At 46.2% G+C, this 19,119-nt stretch overlaps 1 protein-coding gene across 3 annotated transcripts in view; it reads right to left on the bottom strand.

Annotated features, from left to right (window-relative positions):
* The window catches only part of LOC128895946 (frizzled-2-like), a 96,650-nt gene that overhangs the window by 33,706 nt on the left and 43,825 nt on the right, over positions 1 to 19,119 (bottom strand). The window contains exon 1 of one of the 3 annotated variants that reach the window (XM_054158986.1): positions 3,127 to 3,685. The exons of the other annotated variants lie outside the window; for them this stretch is intronic. The gene's annotated coding sequence lies outside the window, so the exon portion shown is untranslated. Of the gene's footprint in view, positions 1 to 3,126; positions 3,686 to 19,119 lie in introns of those variants that run through there. 3 annotated transcript variants of the gene reach the window in all.

The following is a 19,119-nucleotide window of genomic DNA, read 5'->3' on the forward strand; positions in this document are numbered from 1 at the left end:
GTATCATTAGGTAAGAATGCTTCGCCGACCGTGGGCTGCATTTCTTATGCCTGGCTCGGTAGCTGTATGTTAAGGAGTCTAAATTCTACGACGAACAGTAAATACCGCTCTCCGTGTGTGGTCGCGGAAAGGGAATCAAAATTCTGACCAATAGAGTTTCGTTCCTTCCAGGACAGTTCACTTAGCACCCAACAGTACACGACAGCCTCGATCATCGGACTAATTAAAAATACAAGAAGTGAAAGTATTGCGAATCCATTATTACAGAAAATATCTCCGATTACTCTAAAGAAAGATGAATGCAACTGATCTATTCGTTCGGAGAAGAAAATTCAAATTAACAGAAGTCATCCTGGGGATAAACTCTACGGTGCATTCTGTCCTATGGATTTTGCAGAAATTCCAGAAATGCGCAGACAATGTATGCAATACGGGTAGAAATCAACCTGTCGATAATACCTATACGTAATAATACGTGCGTGCAACGGTCAATAATATGGCGCATCGACGCGTGCGTAGTATATGTGCGGTAGGTAATCCATCGTGTAGTTTGTAGTAATGCTGAAATCCCAGTATTCGATTAATCGCGGCGAGATTATTACTCGAGGTTTAGTCAAAGTTCACGACTATATTAGCGACAACGTACAAACTAAAATAAACTAGATAGAAATAACAAATATGAGAAGTAGATAAATAAGTTGCACAGAACAAGTCATAAACGGTGCTTCCACGAGAAGAAATCACGAACTAATATCGAACCAATGTTCATACATAATTTGTTCCGTCGTTACGTATAAGAATCGTAAAGGAATGGGTAACTACGGTATCAATCTTCTGTCACCGCTGAGGGGTTACGAGGAAAAAAAGGAAACGCGATTCACGTCGTTGTTGCGACGCGATACAATGTCTGCTCGATTTTATTTGCATGAACGTGCTCCCGCAAGTGTCCTCGATCGAAGTCCTTATTCGAAACGGAGCTCATCGCGTATGAATAGCAGGTACGCAATTACGAGAGCTCGGAGATGTCATCGGCGAACAAAGTTGACAAGTCTCGTTGACCAGGCCGATTGTCGAGGATTAACGACATGGAGAACGACCAGAATGCGATTGCCTCGTGTCGCAATAGGCTAGAGGACTACTTGTCGAATTTTTCCGTATTCGCATATTCAAACAACTCGGTGATTTAAATACGCGGTGAATACTTTAAATGTTGGTCAAGTTCGAATCGACTGTTCGTACATTTAACGAGTTCGTATGCTTTTGTACCGATACCTGGGTAGTCTCTAAGAAATATTCAAATAGATTATATGCATTTGTGTTCGACCACTCGTTAAATATTCGAATGGTCCAGCGCTAGTAGCAACTTTGTTCGACGAGGTCTCCGCCTTCTTTCTCTCTCGTTATTTTTACATCGTCAGCCGTGAAACGGGCCGTGTAAACGGTGACCGAGAAAAATGGGGAAAGTCGTTAGACTGAAAAATATTGTGAAAGCGTCAGAGGCGTCGACAAAAGATACATTCTTTTTTTACTTGTTCCATCGCGTTAATTGAAGCTCGGTTATCAGCGCTCCGATTTATTAATACCGTAACTCGGCTGACCTCCCTTCTGATATCCAATTATTACAAACGAATATTAAAGAGTAACGTACACTCCGTAAACAAGTTATACAAGCTCGATTAAACGAAACGTCGATTTTGTATCGTCCTAGAATCAGCAAAATACACCGACTTTGGTGTAAACTGCACGTACACAACTCTTACGTAATTATTTTCATCTTTTTCTTTAGCGATACGTCTATGAAGCAGTTAAAGACATTCTAGACATTCTAAGAAATAATTTGAAGTTTCAATGGCCTCTCGTTACATTCTTATTTCGTGCGTTATTATAAAATTGTCGCTTGTGCGAATAATATCGAAACTCACTGAATACAATAATCGATCCGTATCGACGCTTTTGCGAAAATACCAAGCGTGCGTTTTGTTTCGTGCATGCTGTAAGCTGCCCGATACGAAACAATACTGTTTAGCATCGACCGCCGCTCCCATTTGCTCGCAGCCGTCCTCCCGATTCGCAAGTGTCTCGAAAAAGTAAAAAACGACAAATGCTTGGCGGTTTCTGTTTACCGAACAGGGGACCGTATTCCTAAACTATCGATCGCGTTTGCATGTATGATTTCGCGGAGGACAAACGAAAGCGCTGCCGCTCGAGTCGTCGGCGGCAAACCGGAGGAGGACACCAGGGCAAAGAAGAAGCACGAAATTCTTTAAGCATCGGTGGAATAGAAGGGGAATTGGAAACAAGGTCCATCCACAGGGATGAACACAAAATTCTTGGACACTATTTCGATTACCAAATAAAAGATACGTAACTTTTTACGAGTTACTTGCTCGATGGAAATTACAATCTACGTTAGAAAAAAAAAAAAAATAATTATGATTATTATCGAATGAATACGTATTAGCCCGAGTAGCTGTTCGATGGAGTAAACACGTTGCGTGCAAATCGCTTGATGGAATTTTTATTCGCCCATTATAGGAATATTTATTCTAGCCAGAAGCGGGAATACTTTTATTCTGGTAATACGGTGCTCCGAGTCTTTTTTTTTTATTGTCGCAGAGTAGAAGTCTGAGATTTCCTACATGAGAATTTCTTTTATTTTCGATTCAGGGAAAGTCGAAAGAAATCGATTCGGTATTCAACGGCGGTCAGTGGCTTTATTTTCATCTAGTTAAGAATTTATCTACTCAAGAATTTTACCCATCCTGTCTCTGGTTCGGCATTCAGAATGCAGAAAGACCGAAGGAAAGAGAGTCGGGGTGGCTCGAGTTCGCGTGCATGTGTTTCTCGTTCGTCCCTATGCACGGAGTCCAAGCGAGTCGAGTAGAGGAGACAGGGGGAGAAGGAGCAAAGGAGGGAAAGGGAAGGAAACGAGAGGCCGCAAAATATATGCCGCATGCTCGTGGATGCTCGTTTACAGCGTTCGTGGTGGGACGGAGATAATCGTGAGCGTGGCTGCACTGACCAGAGCGAGACGGATAAAAGGAGAACGTGGAACGGTTCGAGGAGGCTGGTCAATGGTAGGCCGGCTATCGGAACACCCTTCTCGAAAACAAAGCCGGATCTCACCTTGATTTATCGCAGAGTGCTGCCGCGTTGGTGTGCTCCGTGATCCTCGGCGAGAAACCGCCGGGGTGAATTCCCCGGCGAAAATTAATCCATTATCGGCACGGCGAAAACAAAATAACAAATGAACGGCTGATATGAAAGCGACGCTTCGGACACCGTGGCGTGAAGACAGAGTAGTGGGAGATACAGGCAACTGCTCGTTTCCGAAGTCTCTTTTTTCCCTTCTGGTCGAACGGCAGACAACTCTCGGAATGTACACACTCTCGATTCTCGGACACTAAATCAGCGCCGTAAACGTATGCAAGGTAACGAGTCACGAACGAAGAGTCGAATGCTTGCACACAGCAGCGATCGCACAACGCGTTCCCCACCACGTTCTATCCACGGACACAGACACGCCGGACACGTTTCTCCAAATATTTTCCTTCGTGCGCACGCTCCCGTCAGGCGACGGCGTTCCGACGTAGACACGACGAGTAAACGACCACGGCGTTATCGATACACGTGCGAGCAGCGACGCCAAGTCACTAACCACCCCTAACGCCGACCGAGAACGCACTGACGTGAACGCGACCGAGGAAACACGAAAGCAGAGATTCCGATCGCGACGGCGCTCGAGGTGGGGGCAGCTCGGATGACTTCGGGACACTTCGGCGCGCCTAAGGCCCCCACTCCGCTCGATCGCATATACAGTGTGTACCATAAACCGTAGGATCCTCCTGTTCCCTATGTAGCTTCACGGAGTCAGTTCCGACGGTGTACTCTCTGATACCCCTCTCGCCCTTTTTCGCTCCTCCTGAACACTCCCTGCCACGGTGTTCGCGCACACGCACACACCTGTTTGTACGTTCCGTGTGCACGCGACCTGTACCACCTTACCCTCTCGCGGCAGGCTCTACACGCGCGGTGACGTCACGCTGGGCGCCGTGGCGTGGATAACGAGATGGCCCGAGTCTTCCCCGGGACCCTCGATCGCTAATTATCGTCCTAGAGGTTTCGCCTCGTTCCGAGCCACGAGGCTTTGCTCCTTTTTCAACTCCCGGCTGCTGGCAGACGGAGAAATCGTGTGGCCACGAAAGGCACCCGGGAGTAGTCACCCTTCCTCGCGCTTCGACGTGGATTTTCGTTCGGTTCACTCCGTTCTTCGGTGGCATTAATGATGTCTCGTGTAGGTACAGTCACGACCGGTTCCTCGAGACCTACCTCCTATCAAGATCGAGTATCTACTAGCGACTACGCGGACACCGTACCCGGGAACAACAATTCCCATCTAAGGTTTCACGTCGCGTATTAAACATTCTTCGGGACCCGCGTTCGAAGCCCCGTGGTTACGATTTTGACCCTACGAGGACTACTCAGGGTCTCGAACAACCCTATACTCTTCCAGATTATTCGCAGCGTGAATCTTCAAATTTAATTTGTTGTTTAATTCACATTACGATTGTGCTTATGTCCGTATGGTGCAATTGGTTTTCTGGCATGTATTTGCAGTTTCACCCGTCTGGCTAAATTCCTGAGTACATCACTGGAAAGCAGTTTATTTTTTACTCGAAACTTTTATCCAAATAAGAATTCTGCTCATCTCCGGGGCAAACCTGTGACGATTTCCCGCGTGCGTGAGCTGCTTCAGCGCTTTCGCGAACCGTATAGGGACAAATTCGGTGAGCGTCGACGAGGACGCAAAAATGAGCGTCGCGTCCGACGTATAAATAACGATACACCCCCTTGCAGGACGCTGCGAGAGCTCGTGCAATAAATAACGTCAGACCGGAGCACACCTGCAGCGACAAGGCGTGTCCGATGGACGATGAAGTTTAACGTCCCTTCCTCGTTTATTTCTCTGCCCAAAGCTATTGCAAGACGCGACGCCAATAAAATGCTAATCGTCCTTCCTCGTTACGTCGCGCCCGCTGTTCGCCGAAGCTGTGTGTACCTTTATCGCGATTTGAGATACGAGCGCGTCACGAACCCTCGGTCAGGATCCATTCCCCATGGACCACTCGTGTCTCGAACGTCGTCTTAAATTAATTTCAAGAAAAACTGATACTTTGGTTCGTTGACCCTCTACAGCTCCGCGTGACTCTGCAGTACCTCCGAATGAATCCTACTCTCAATGCTGCGATGTGAGACATAATTTCTCACTTGTATGCAAATTAATTCTTTAAAAAATCAATTTTTGTGCGAGCAGGTCTCGAGACATCGCGAAATATGGCGTCAATCCAGAGCTCTTTGCGATCCCTAGGCTGTCCCCTCTTGTAAAACCAGTGTCCTCGGCATCTCCTGGCGCGTAGAAAACTCCCTGAACCCTTGGGGCCACGGACACTTTCCCCCGGTGCTCGCGCAATAGTCGGGAAAGCGAAGGGTAGCTCTTTTCACCCCGAGAGAGAACCAGCCAGCCAGGCAGCAGCGGTGCATAGGAACGACGAGCGACGGAGGATTGGTTCTGATTACGATCTCGCGTCACCCCAGCCCCAGAATCGCGACAATGACGATGACTGTAATTCCATGTGCGCGCGAGCGCAAGGTGGTCCATTATAATCCTTCGACTGGAGCACGCGACGAGTCAGAAAAATTATCGAAGGAATTCCTTCCGTTTATACCGGTACAGTGGGACTGATCTCTTCAAAAGTACTCTCTACTATTTCGTTCATCAATCTTCTGAATGTTGTAATTAATCGCTAAGTACCCTGTACAATATTTCTCGATGTAAAATTCTATCAAAGGATAAGAAATACATAGAGAGAATCCATAGAGAGTCTCTTAAATAATCATAAACGAGGATCCGAATATCTACTTTCATCAACGGTGACAATCGACTCTATTTCAAGAATTCCATAATTTGCCTGGACTGCATCGGCGACGGTCCTTGTTAAATTCACCTTGGTTCATTACTTCCATCCGAATTACCCGTATTTTCGAGAACTGTGCGTCCCCACGGTCGCGTTTCTCTATACGATTTATCGGGAGGCCGATATTAATTAACGACTGCAAACAGGCAAAGATTTCCGCGTACAATGGCAGCAAGTTTCAGCCGTCGAACCCGATAAGCCCAGCCAACCGGTATGGTGATCGCGAAAACGAAGAATTTCCGCGATTGTTCCGAGCAACAATGCCCGCTCACAATTTACCGTCGAACTTAAATTTTAAGAGTCACCGCCACCGAATGAACTTGCTCCATCGCTAGAAAGCGGTTTTTCCTCTGCCGAATGGAGCTACGGATCCGCAGTTTGCTTTTCGCGAGACGAATAAATCAAGAGAGAGATATAGGCGGAGACCGATCCAGAGGAAAAGTTCGTCGCAACTTTTCTTCGTTTTCCATCGATTCGAGCGATCGCCGTCTGGAACGGATCCTCCATGTGGAATTGATCGTAGCTCGCGGTCGTTCCGTGGATTCAATTACGGTTCTTTTTCATCGAAGGGGAATCTGACCGAGGGGTGGGCGTCAAAGCGAAAGTTTCCATTGTGACGCCTTCGTGGCCGATGCCTCGTGTCGTCGCCGGCCAGAAGCCAGAGAAGTTACGCAAACGAACGGTTCCGCGAAAATTGGACGTCCTCACGGCGCCGAAAGACCCTCTGGCCCGTGGCTTCGCAGTATTTAACCCTCTATCGCCTGTACTTTGCTCGAGAAATAATTCCACGGAACAGGGAATCCCACACGCGTGATTGAAGCTATGGGGACACTAGACGTTCAGGGTATGTTAACGCATCGAAGTAGACGTAGAGTAATTTGTAATTATAAGTACAAGTAAACGCGCCAGTTGCAAGGGGAAAGAAACTTCTGTTTTCCCGTGTTTTTTCTACGCGTGACAGACCGAGGTCTATCGGGGATGAAGTCCTCAGAAATGTCCGCCAGTCGAGGCCGACAGGTCGGAAATATCGGTTTTTGTCGCCCCACTGGAAGTTAAAGTCCTGTTCCCCTGCGGAACCGCGTGGCACTGTCTTCTGTAGCCATTGTTGGGTCACGGTTGACATTCACGGTCGTCTAGGCTCGTCTCGACACCCAGGACTCTCGTGGGAGGCCTTCGACTCACAAAAGGATCCGTCGAGGCACCCTCCAACTTCCTGCGCCGTAGGACCTGCTTTAGAAATCCCCCGAAACCAATTTATCTTGAGAAGCTCGGGACCAGGCTAAACGGATTTTCTCGTCGGTGGTATTAGGCACTTTTATTCGACGTGAAATTAGCTTACGGGCTCGCGCGCTCGTCGAATCGATCGCCACGAATTATTCTCTCGTTCAGCGATAGAAGTCGCGAACCGAGCTCGAGCGTTCCCGTGAATACGGAATCGCGATTCTAATCGCTCCCACGCGCATTCTAGCGCCTTCCTGTCATTATGCGCCGTGCGAATGACGTTTGTCGGATCTCGACTGAGGATTCTTCGGGCCATCAACTTTTTCTCGCGGAGGAATTTGGTGCGGTGAATGCCTTTTTATCTAAATGGCACAGGATTCGTACGGACCCTAGGTTCTGAGTCACTACGGGAGAGATGAAAGTTGAACTTTAAACTACAATGGAAAGTGGACTGCTCAGAGTAATATGTTTTGCAGATGTTCTGAGGTATCCCACTGTTTGGCAGAAGGATCTCTAATGACTCAGGATGGGTAGAGCAGTAACTGATAAAATAGGAGGCTGATCCTCAAACAACAGACCTCTAACAATTCTCATGGCACAGAGAGTCGATACGTTGGGATCCAATTGTTGCAATCTTAATAGTTGAGCGATAGTGTTGGGTGTCTAGTCTTCTGTTTGCTATTTATTCACTCTTAGTCGTCAAGTTCTGCCATTGTGAAACGTCATTCAACAAGAGCCTCGTTCCTCGCAAGTAGATGGTCACTTAGTCACGAATATAGTTAAAGAGAAGCGCAACCGATATACCGATCCTAGGCAGTGAAAATACACTGCATAACGGGGACTGCTCATTGGTTAGCTAGATTATCGCGCGAACCCCTATCATTGCAAGAAGTTCCAGGGCCATTCTCCCGCAATAATGGAGTTTCCAGCGTAGCTTGAGAGGCCTAACGCGCAATCGAGGCGTCCGGGTCGTCTGGATTCCCTGTAGGTGAGATTACGACTTCCTGCGACCTATCTTCGAGGGTATGCAGTTCTAGCGCGTGCATCGTGTGCGTCGTGCTGAACAACGCGACCGGGTGGTCGGGACCAGCAGATAACGCGGTCATATCGGTGCAACGAGGAACGTGATCCAGGTGCATACACACCGGGATACTCTCTTCGTCTCCGTGAGAGAGAGAGAGTCTCTGTTTTTAAGCTTTCCATTGTAACGGTTTAACGCTCTCGAGCGTTTCAGCGGGCGTCGTTCGTTATCTGCTTATGGTTGGCGATACGTTACGAAAGCCGTTTCTCCCACTTCCTCTGTCAGGGACCCGATGGCGTGCGTATTCTTTGAAAAAGGGAAGCTGAGAAGGTGGTCGCTGATGCTGCATCTCGACAGAAAATTCTTCAGATACACCGGTTAGGTGGTAGAAGTGTTTCGAGATCTCGTTATAGGAGTGGGTAGAATTACGAGAACACGTGTACATGCATTGGCAGTTGAGCAGCGACAGTTGTGAATTTTTAAGGAACCCTCTAGGTTGTTTTGGGAATCCTAAAGCTGATTTTCTGCATTGCACTGCTCCATTCTGATAAAATTGTTGGGATGGAGAACCTGGTCCGAAGTTACGCGATACTCTTCCGTTTCGAAACGTCTCTTTGAAAGGTCGAAGCAAATAGCGAGCGTCGAGTCATCCTCGCTTGCCTCTTGAAACTCACCGTGGACGTGGAAGAGCGCAGGAGCGAGACGGAGATAGCGGCTTAAATGACCGATAGACCGACGCTGCGGGGTACCGGCGAGGCCCAACCAGTTTCTGGACACCATTTCTCGTTCAGAGCTTCCCCAAAAAAAGACGCGGTTACGCGCGTATTTCACTCCAAATGGACTTGTTTCTTTCTTGCGCGTCTGAAAAGGAGCTTCCTCCCTATTGTTTGCCACGTGAAGGAACGCACCACAGGTCGTTTCACAGAAGTTTGCAAACATTATGGGCGACCTCCTGGCTGTTACGGACGCGAGTGTCGCGCAACGATGATGGACGAGGATCGTTTCGGTTCTCCAACCGACCGAACGAACCGCTTCGAAGACGAAACGTGGGCCCGTGTTATCCGCGGGATCTTACCCTTCGTGTATTGACAGCTACACGGACGTGGAATAAATTATGAAAATAAATCGTCACCCGTCCCGGAGATGCGCTATCTATGACGGGAACAGTGACGTGTTCTACGTGCTTTCTTTATGGATTTTAACGTATGAATTGCTTGAAAAATGATTCTTCTTGGTCCTCTCCGATTGAAGAAATTTATTATATTCGAATAAATGTGCGTTGAAATATGGGTAGACGTTTTCAATTATCTACGTGGGCAACTTTAAATAAAGGCTTCAGGTTTAAGTGCAGAATACGTCTGCAAATTTTGTGACATTTGTTTAGAATTACACTCTATAACTATGCGCTGCGTGAAAATTGCACCAGTTGTACAAGATGGTAGACCATTCACTGAGAATTCAATAACATCCCCTCGAATCGTATTACGTTCTCCTCGTGGAGGTCTCCATCAATTTTTGCAACGAAATATTAGCAAATAATGGTTGATCCAAGAGAAGCAGGGTGGCGAACGTCGATTGGAAAAAAGGTGGCCCGTAAATCGCGTGACAAAAGACAACGAAATCGACCGTCGTATCTAGAATGCGTGGTTGGGAATGGCGCAGACTCATGGAGGGGTAACTTGAGCCTGTAGCGAAGGGAGAAGATGCCAGAATAAGATTTAATAAATGCCACAGGCCACAGGTAGGCGACGTCTTAGCACCGCAAAGCCGCCTACAGGGAGTCAGATTTCTTCGGGACTCGGATGATTCCGGGCTAGCCGCGGCGTCGTTCGTTCCGCTGTGTCCTAACGAGGCCTGAGTGGGACGCGCATCCGTTTCGTGTTCCACGACTACACCGTTCAAATTTCGTCGCGACACGGTGAGACAGGTTTCTCGAAACGTGGTAAAAATTTCAAAAATTATCAAAAATATGAGAAATTATAGAAACAAGGAAAGAATTTCAACACTGACGAAGTTACAAGATAATGTTACAAAGGTCGTAAGATGTAGTAGTAAATTTTCTTAGATTGTTTTAAAAACTCAGACTAAAAATATGTCGATGATAACGACAAAACGAAACACCGCAAACATCTTCAGTTTGCGAGTATCTGATTTGTTGTCAAAATTTCATAACTACTTTGGCCAATGTTTCGGAGAGTTTGTCCCATCGTGGAATCACGAAAAGTACCGATTGCGATCTTGGCGCCGTGGTCGCGCGAATTTCGTATTCGGAGACTTCAACGCGTGGAGACGTGCAGTTGGTGCGAATGACGCTGAAATTATTCTGATCGCCCTCTCTTTGGACCTTCGGGGCGACGTTCAACGTCGCTATTCAACCATAGGTAAAAGTTCGAACACGAAAAGAGCTTCAGTTCGTTCCCATTTTTATGCAAAACGTGTGCTAACGCAGGCTAACGTGTGCTTACAGCTTGGCTAAGACTGGTTTAAGGGGACAGCCTGGTAATTCACATAGAAAAATATTTCTTTTCGCGCTTCTTAAACAATCAAGTCCAAAAAGCTTTATTGAGCTCTTCAAATATGTTCACGTATTATGAGATAATATATAAAAACTATAAAAATTATGATATGAAAACAGAAGGATTGAGTAAAAAACGAAATAAAAGAGAACAATTCATCGTTTGATTGAAAAAGAATCGAAACGTAAATAAAGTTGTTCAAAACAACATTATTGTATGCTGTATTTTTAAATAAGAGAGCTATGTGTCAGCTCGTTTTCATTTCGATTAAGTTATTCCTTCTTATACGAAAAGAAACTTATAAAGAAACCTCAATTTTCAGCTGAGAGTGCCAGACTGCTCCCTTAATTCCCTCGAGTTTGAACAACACTGGACCGAATAAAAACGTTGATTTAACGAGTATCTCGTTCCTCGGATGTTCGACTGACGTAGTTGCGAATACGATGTTCGCATGCCAATGAAATAGAGATCGTTCCGTGCTGGACGACGCAACGTTATTTCGTAACGACGAACGTATCGAGTGGAACCGTAAAAATCGTGGGCGTGCAGTATAACCGATGAAATGTGGTCGCTTGTAAAATTTTCGTTGGACCAAGGAATACATTTTCGCCCCCTCGGGCCCTCGATAAGTGGCGACTGTCAATTGTATCGCGGCTACTAACGCCTCTTATCGCGCGAGATTTGTTAGACGTTGAGTATGTTGTTTCAATCCGTGACTGCCACGAAGGAACCAATAACAACACTCGGTGGGAAAGTCGTCACTCATTATTGCGTCTAACGGGTAGCATGGGAATTATGTATATTATAGTCGTTACAGTGTTACCTGTGCTATCGTACCTTCCTCGACGTTTTGCATACCATTTTTGCAACGTTGAAACAATTCTAATGCGAACGCTCGGTAATATCGGGATAGAATGTTGCGGAACAGGTTCGTAATTTCATTCAAATTACCAACGTAACGCGTCGACCAACGTCTCGACCTTGTTTCAGGTCTTTGCAAAAGTGACAGTAAAATTGTTCCTCGCTCTCTATGTATAATTTATAACTTTGTCGAGGAGAAACTATCCTTTGAATTTTTCGGAGAATCCTTTATAAGCGCATTTATATTGCGAATTGAATTTATAGTTTTGTTTTTCATTTTCGCGGTTTCAACCTGTCATATTTTCGAAGTGCTAAAGACGTAGGCGATTCGCGTAACCGGTAAGATAACTCTTGGAAACCACTCTTGGTGAATATTTACTCTGACACCTTGTATCAAGAATGCGGTACTTTTGTATTTCGATACAAGAGTCCGCAACATCTGCTTGAATCGACCCTAACGAATAGAAATAAAATCTAATAAAATTCCTACCCAGACCAAACGAAGAAGACTCGCGTTTAACCAATCCATCGTCACTTACACGATAGACGGCTAAATTAATCCGAATAATGCCTAACAGTACCGTGTACCGTGGAGTCTGAGCAACGGTAGATACCAGTGCTCGATAGCCAGACGGATATTGGGTTTTGGAAAGGCCAGGAGGACGTAAGTTACGGAGTTAAAACCAGATAGGCGTCTCGGACAGTGAAGTGAAAAAAAGTGTCGAGACCCCCCACGAAAGGTTGGACGATATCAGAGACGCGACAGTCAGGTCTCGCGCGTAATACGAGCGTATCGACGCGTCCCTCTTATAAATACCCGTCGATATACGGCACGAACGATCGGAGAAGAACGACGAGTGTAGCGGGTAAAGTGTACGGTTACGTAGTGATCTGACACGACGGTAAATTTCCTGCTGATCACCCGTGCCGCGCGACTTTACGACAAACGAAACAGGCCCGCCGCTGTGCACCGTAATATTCTGTCGAATTTACGGGGAGAAGTGCGTTACGACTTTATTATGGAGGCGGGTTCTGGTAACCCGTGGCACGCCACCAGTCGCCCACCTTACCTGAGACCTCCTCGTGTCTTTGTAAATTCCGACTTTTTATAACGCTGGCCACCGCGTCTAGCGATTAGGGGAGAATATCGCGGGAGCTCGAAACTCTGGTAGCGGCAGGAGTCATTTTGGACACCGGTGCAACGATGCGTTTAACCTTTCGAGTTCTTTTTTTTTTCGGACGCAATAAAAATGCCTTTTTTGGGAGACTGCTTTGAATTATTTTATCTTTCTACAATGCATTAGAATAGAAATATGTGACAATACTCCTCAAAAGCTATCAAAATTACGTTTGAACACTCGTGACACACGTTAACGTAAGAAATGAATTATTTTATATTGAGAAATGAGTTCAAAGTCTACGCAACAGGCCCGAAGAGGTTAAATCGAGCGATCGTCGCGACCTGGGGGAAATCACGAGCTCTGGAAACTGTTCGCGGCCACGTACAGAGTGTTTAAAGAAAAGGGTATTCATAGGATTTTGGGGAACCCTGGTACCCATGTAAATAAACAAATGATCGTGGTTATGTGCTCGAAAGTGAAGCGTTTTTGGAGAGCTCGCGAGCCGGGCTTTTTATCAAATACGAGCACAACTTTAATGGTGCATACAGTATCGAAACGAGGAAGTGTTCGCTAAAAATAGTGGAGAGAGTTTGTGTAAAAGCTTGAATTATCTGATTCTCGCCTAAACGAATTCAGACTTCGATAAATCGTACCGACCCCTTGTCTTCTTAATGGGGTATTCGTTTATTTTAGACCGAGAATGGATTGATCTATTTATTTTTTGAAGAAACCATAAAGAACTTTAATTTACGTTCTTGCTTGTACATTTATCCTGTCTTAATGAAAAGTATACGAATACAAAATCGAGAAGATCAAAATTTGTGCAAAGTATAAAACCTATAATTAATAGCACTCTGTTCATCGCGAACATTCAAACAACCTATCGATATTCTGAACACGAACACGAGCATACTTAACCAGATATAGCCCGGTGTAATCAGATTAATTACGTTCGGATTTAGAAAATTGTTAAATTGATTCGAATTCTGATCAACGAACAGAAATCGCCACATCATTGCGCGCACTGCTGGGTCCCGTATTTACAGGTATTCACGTGTACTCAGCCGTGAGTCAGACGAGATAAATAAAGATAAGACACGTCGGTGCCGCGGAGAAAGTATCCCGGGTACGATAATGTACAGTTGTAGGTTTAATGAGCGGCTACGTTTCGTATGATTTACAGGAATGGCCGCGGTTGGGAGTGACTGTGTGAGAAGGAGAGGAACTGAACGCAACGGCGTATCGATGATTTACGCGGATTGAGATTAGGCTCGTGATAGCAACGGACTACCGTAAATCGGGCTTGTTCATAAATCGCCGGATCAAGAACATCGAATTTCTATTTGAACGCGAGGAAAAATCTTTTCGAAGTGCATTTTTACATCGACGGGGAAATCTGTTGGTTTTACTGCTGCTGAAGAACTCAATAACATAAAGGAAACGAATGTCTGCACTGACAACATTCCCATTTAAACAATATTCTAGTAAATGTTTCGCTTGGAAGGGCCGCGAGCAACTCCTTCGTTAATCGTCGTTAAGTGTTCGTGAGATTCGACTGGCACGCATGATTAATCAAACGAGCATGCTTATCAGATGGAAAGTGAAACTCCGTTCGGCTCGATTATTAACGAACGCCATCGATAACTGTATCGCGGGCCATTCGTCACGACACCCCGAAAAACGCTCGCGGGCGCCACGTCGAGTGGTTCTCACACGCGAGGGCCTCGTTTCGCCGTTAAATAACCCGATCGTTAATTAACCGCGAGGTTAACGCGCGCACGGTGGCGCGCAGAGGCGAGAGCGAGAGGAGCCACCCGTCGTAAATTAGGCTACACACGAACGATTCTTAATCCGCGTGGAAACGGGACTTCACCGACGAATCCGCGACTGGCGAACAGTTCGAACGTCGAATCAACAGGCGCGACGTGGGGCACCTCTGGTACACGTGTATTCTAATTGGTCGAGCGCGGTTTACACGGGAATTCTCGCGCTTCGTCGGGCCTGCTATCGCGAGCCCCATAAATCGCAAGCCCAGAGATGGACGAAATTCTTATCTAGATGAAAAATTACGAATAACGAGTTTAAGATAAACGACTGTTTACTCGTTACTCGTCGGCTTAAAAATTTGAATTCAAATTGCCGGACAAAGATACTTGATGGCGGATGACCGAGGATGGAAGACTAAACTGTTCGTTCGATACTCGTTAAATACCATATTAGGATGAAGATTATTAATTCGACTAATTTGAAGTAAGGATGAGCCTTGTGTGCCCATCGGGCGATAACCCTTGGGTAACCAACCACGGAAGAAACGTCTGCGTGAACTTGTCCTGTTATTTTTGCCAAATTTATCTCACGAATGGAGTCTCATGTTCGATAAAGTACTCCGTACATTGTACCTGAACGTATCGTAGATAGGATCGAAGGTTGTCGTAGCAGACTGCGTGTATCCCATCGCAAGACGTTCGAACGTGGTTGTACGCGTGCCGTTCTGCAGCCAGAGATTGAGAAAAGCCCCATGAATTATTTAAGATCGCGGAGCCACGATGCGCCAGTGTTATTTTAATTCGTTGGGGTATTTTCATATTCCAATGGGGCGCTATGCTGACGAGCACCCGGCGCAGGGACGTCCGTCTTCGATCGTCGATGAATAGACATTGTGCGCCTCCTCCTCGCGCCAGACGCGGATGATCGCCCGAGTCCGCCTCGAGTGGCAACCGGAAGTCGGCTCTCTTCGGAGAAGAACGATCGTTGGAGGAGGAAACGCCAACAGGGAGTGGATGGCTCGACCGCAGAAGGAAGGAAGAGGATGGAAAAAATGGCGAGTGGAAAAGCAGTGGGCGGTTCGAGGCCGTTTCATATTCACGGCCAGTCAAAACAATCGTGTCAAAGGGAACGTTCTGCTACTCGTGAATGGGATAGTCAAACAGCATTGTAAAACATTACGCCCCGCATGATCCGATCGTTGCCTCGATGGATCCCTGTGTGTATAACGAGTTGCGCGAGCCTCGAGTGGCTCGCACGAGTACACGTCCAGTGGCCCGCTTAAACGATGAATCGTTGATCAATTATTTGACTCCTTGTTTATCCTTTCTAATCGTCGTGTTTCATATTTTCAGTCGTAATTTCGTCTCGATTCCTGAATCTAATCGACCTGTCTCCGATCGGTCGTCGGTCATTCGATTACCTGCCACCGTGGCTCCCCATAAAAATCATTTTCTGTCTCGTTAAAAGGTCGAACGCGCATCGAGGAGAGGCTTTTTGGCGCGGACAGCACCGGGAAGATTTAAGGGTCTCGTAAAACGCAAAAGAAGGATTTTCGCGTGGGGATCTCGAGTTTCCGTTTTTCGAGGTTGGTCTTTTTCGTTCCCGAGGCGTTCGACGCCACTTACAGGCGGGCCAGGGGATGAATAACCTGTCGCGAAATCTACCTGCAACGGACGGTGTCGCGTGACGCTTTATTCTCAGTCTCGTGTATCCCAGGAGATGTTTAATCGATCCTGGCACGCTGGAAAATGAAATCTGGGAAGATCCACGAGATACGGTGGAACATGGGTAAATGGATGATTGCGCGAGTGCCTTAATTGCGCTAGCCAATGGAAGGGATCGTTATTTACGAGGGAATGTTTTATAGGCGGTAATTTTGAAGAAACGAAGCTCGAATGCTTGTTAGTTTTGGATCTTAAGCGTTGAAACACCCCTTAATTACATCCTAGTTCAAATTGAACTTCTGGAAGCAAGGTATCCAAAGAGGAGCCTTACCGATGCTGGATACGTTCATCCAACAAATGCTCTAAAGTTACGGAAGACGATTGTTCACCATGTTAAATTGTCTCTTGCCCTTCCACTGTAATGTCTCTAGCTCTGGCACCATCGAGACCCCATCTTCCGCAGCAGAAGTCGATAGCCTGTTCAGCCCTACGCAGGACTTCTCGCTGAATTGATTACCTCGATAATGGCAGGAGTCTCGATGCTCGTAATCATTTTCAGCTCCATTTCCTTGCAACTATCGAGATCCTATCGTAATCCAGCGACGCCATGAATTTATGTTTTCGATTCGACACGGGACGAGGAGGGCATAGCGAATTTCGTCGTGAGCTACGTGGATTCAACAGAGAATAGATTCCTGATGGATCTGGCGTGTGGCTCCCCTCAAGAAACTTCCGTGGGATTGATTACGCAAGAGAAGCGAACCGATCCGTTGTTCTTGCGTCTCTTTCGCTCGCTTCCGGTCTTGAAGATATCTCGAAGTGAAATATATTGGACTGGAATAAATGTTGCTCGCCGCGTCTGTTATCTAGCTGCTCTCTCCTTGGCACGCTGTAAATTCTCCTATCGCCGACATAAATAAAATGCTGGGCGACTATTTGACAGGGTGCAGTCGTAGTTTCCGCGCAATAATGCCACAGGGTCTCTAGACGTGTTAATGGATGGAATGGAGGTCGCAGATAAAACCCTGTTGACCGGAAGTGGAATATTCTTTCCAAAGAGTGTTTCGCTGTTTGATGTTGCAACGAAGCTGCGAGCAAGGGTATATTCAGAGTGTGGTCCGAACTTCTGATCGAGTTTAGTAGTAATTGGAATGAGTGAGATCCGTCGACCTACGAACTTTTTAGCTTTCATGAGAAATCTTAGAGGATGGCTAACCGAGTTGTTTCCAAGTATCTCAGGTCAAAAGTTCATGTACGAATGCTATAAAAATATAGCTACTCTAAAGGGGGTTCGTTTAATACACCGTGTACATATTTGAAGTAAAGATACGAAGGTAAATATCGTATAATGAGCCCGGGGATCCACCTAATCTTAATTCAGCGCTGGAGAGGACGAAGAGGCGTGGAAAGGCGAGTTGGTCGCGCGTCCGATAGTCCTCCTTCGTTCCGATAAATGCAAAGCAAACGGCTGGAGAGGATTAAAGGGACGAGGTGGAAAATAATCGTAAAAAGAAAATTCCAGTGGAGGTATTGTAACTACACGTTGGAGCTTGGGATACGCTCGGCTTATCTTCATCGGACACGGAGTGGCTCGAAATCTATTTGTTGGATTAACGGAGTCAGACCGCTCGGTATCGGCTCTCCGGGCATGGTCCGTTTCACGCTCCACGCGGAGGACGCTGGGAATCAATTATCGACGTCCCGGTGGTACTTTTCTCATGGTGTCCCGGTTGGCGATAAGCTGCCCGTGTATCAATTAGAATGGTACTCCGCTAGAGATTGTGTGTCGGTTACAAATCAGTCCAAACGTCGAAACGGTCGAACCCGACACGCGGAGGACCGTCATAATGGAGAACACATTTTTTAACGCGTTCGTAAACGATGCTAGCCATAGCACAAAAAAAAAAAATGTTGGGAAACACTGTGTTAAAGTAACGCTAGATGGACATTGCTGTTTATTCCAACCAAAATTGAACGACCGAAAGCCATGAAAGCAATAAAGTCTAGTTGGTTCCGACGATTGCAAGAGTTTAATAATTTTTTTTCAACAAACAGGCATTTATACAAATCATTTTAATTAAGAATTACGACCTGCCGTGGAACGTCGTTCGAGTGGCTACCAATTAACTCCAGGTAATTTATGCAGATTCGAGTGGAATACCACGGAGCAGCACGGTCCCGTCACCGGAGACATCTGAATTAATGGAATCCGAGACGCGCGTCTTCTTGGATTGTATTTGTCGGATCAACTTGTTTTATTACGCGGGTAAAGGTCCCAGCAGACCATGTACCACCAGGTGACACTTCCAGAAAAGGAAGGACACTTATCTCTCTTCGGATCATTGCTTTAGAACTATTACTCATCCAGGGAATAGAACAACTCTTATTTCATACGGCTATCATTTCTCTCGAGCAGTGGCGCACTACTCGAGCAAGAGCAAAAGATGATTCAACTGATGACGACATCAAACGTTGATGGACGAGGCCTTTTGCATTCCAACAACTGCGCGATATTACAGGAGAATGTAATTGCTTTCGAAACGACAGCGGAAGACCATCAATCATCATATTTACATGTAGTTATCCTTCTATCTATAGTCTGATACTCTGGTATAGTAGTCTATCTTCTTTGTAGAATAATAAGGAACGGTAGAATCGTGTTAACAAACCACAATTATTAATGGAAGATTCCTCTTTAGATTAAGAAACGTACTACTACCTACGCCAGCATATTTAACCAGCCTGTCCAAAACCAAGTATAGCCACTCACGAGCTTCAAGTCCTTGACGCAATACACACAGCTTGCTCCTAGGCTACGAGTCCAAATATTTTTACACGAGACAGCCACCGCGTCGACAATTATTCGAGGAAAGAATTTCCCAGGTGGTCAGCTACCAGTATGTACCTTCGCCTCCTCTCGTCACAGCTCTCTCTCTCTCTCTCTCTCTCTCTCTCTCTCTCTCTCTCTCTCTC

The sequence above is a fragment of the Hylaeus anthracinus genome, unplaced genomic scaffold (assembly GCF_026225885.1).
Source record: "Hylaeus anthracinus isolate JK02 unplaced genomic scaffold, UHH_iyHylAnth1.0_haploid 5, whole genome shotgun sequence".
Taxonomy (NCBI): Eukaryota; Metazoa; Arthropoda; class Insecta; order Hymenoptera; family Colletidae; genus Hylaeus; species Hylaeus anthracinus.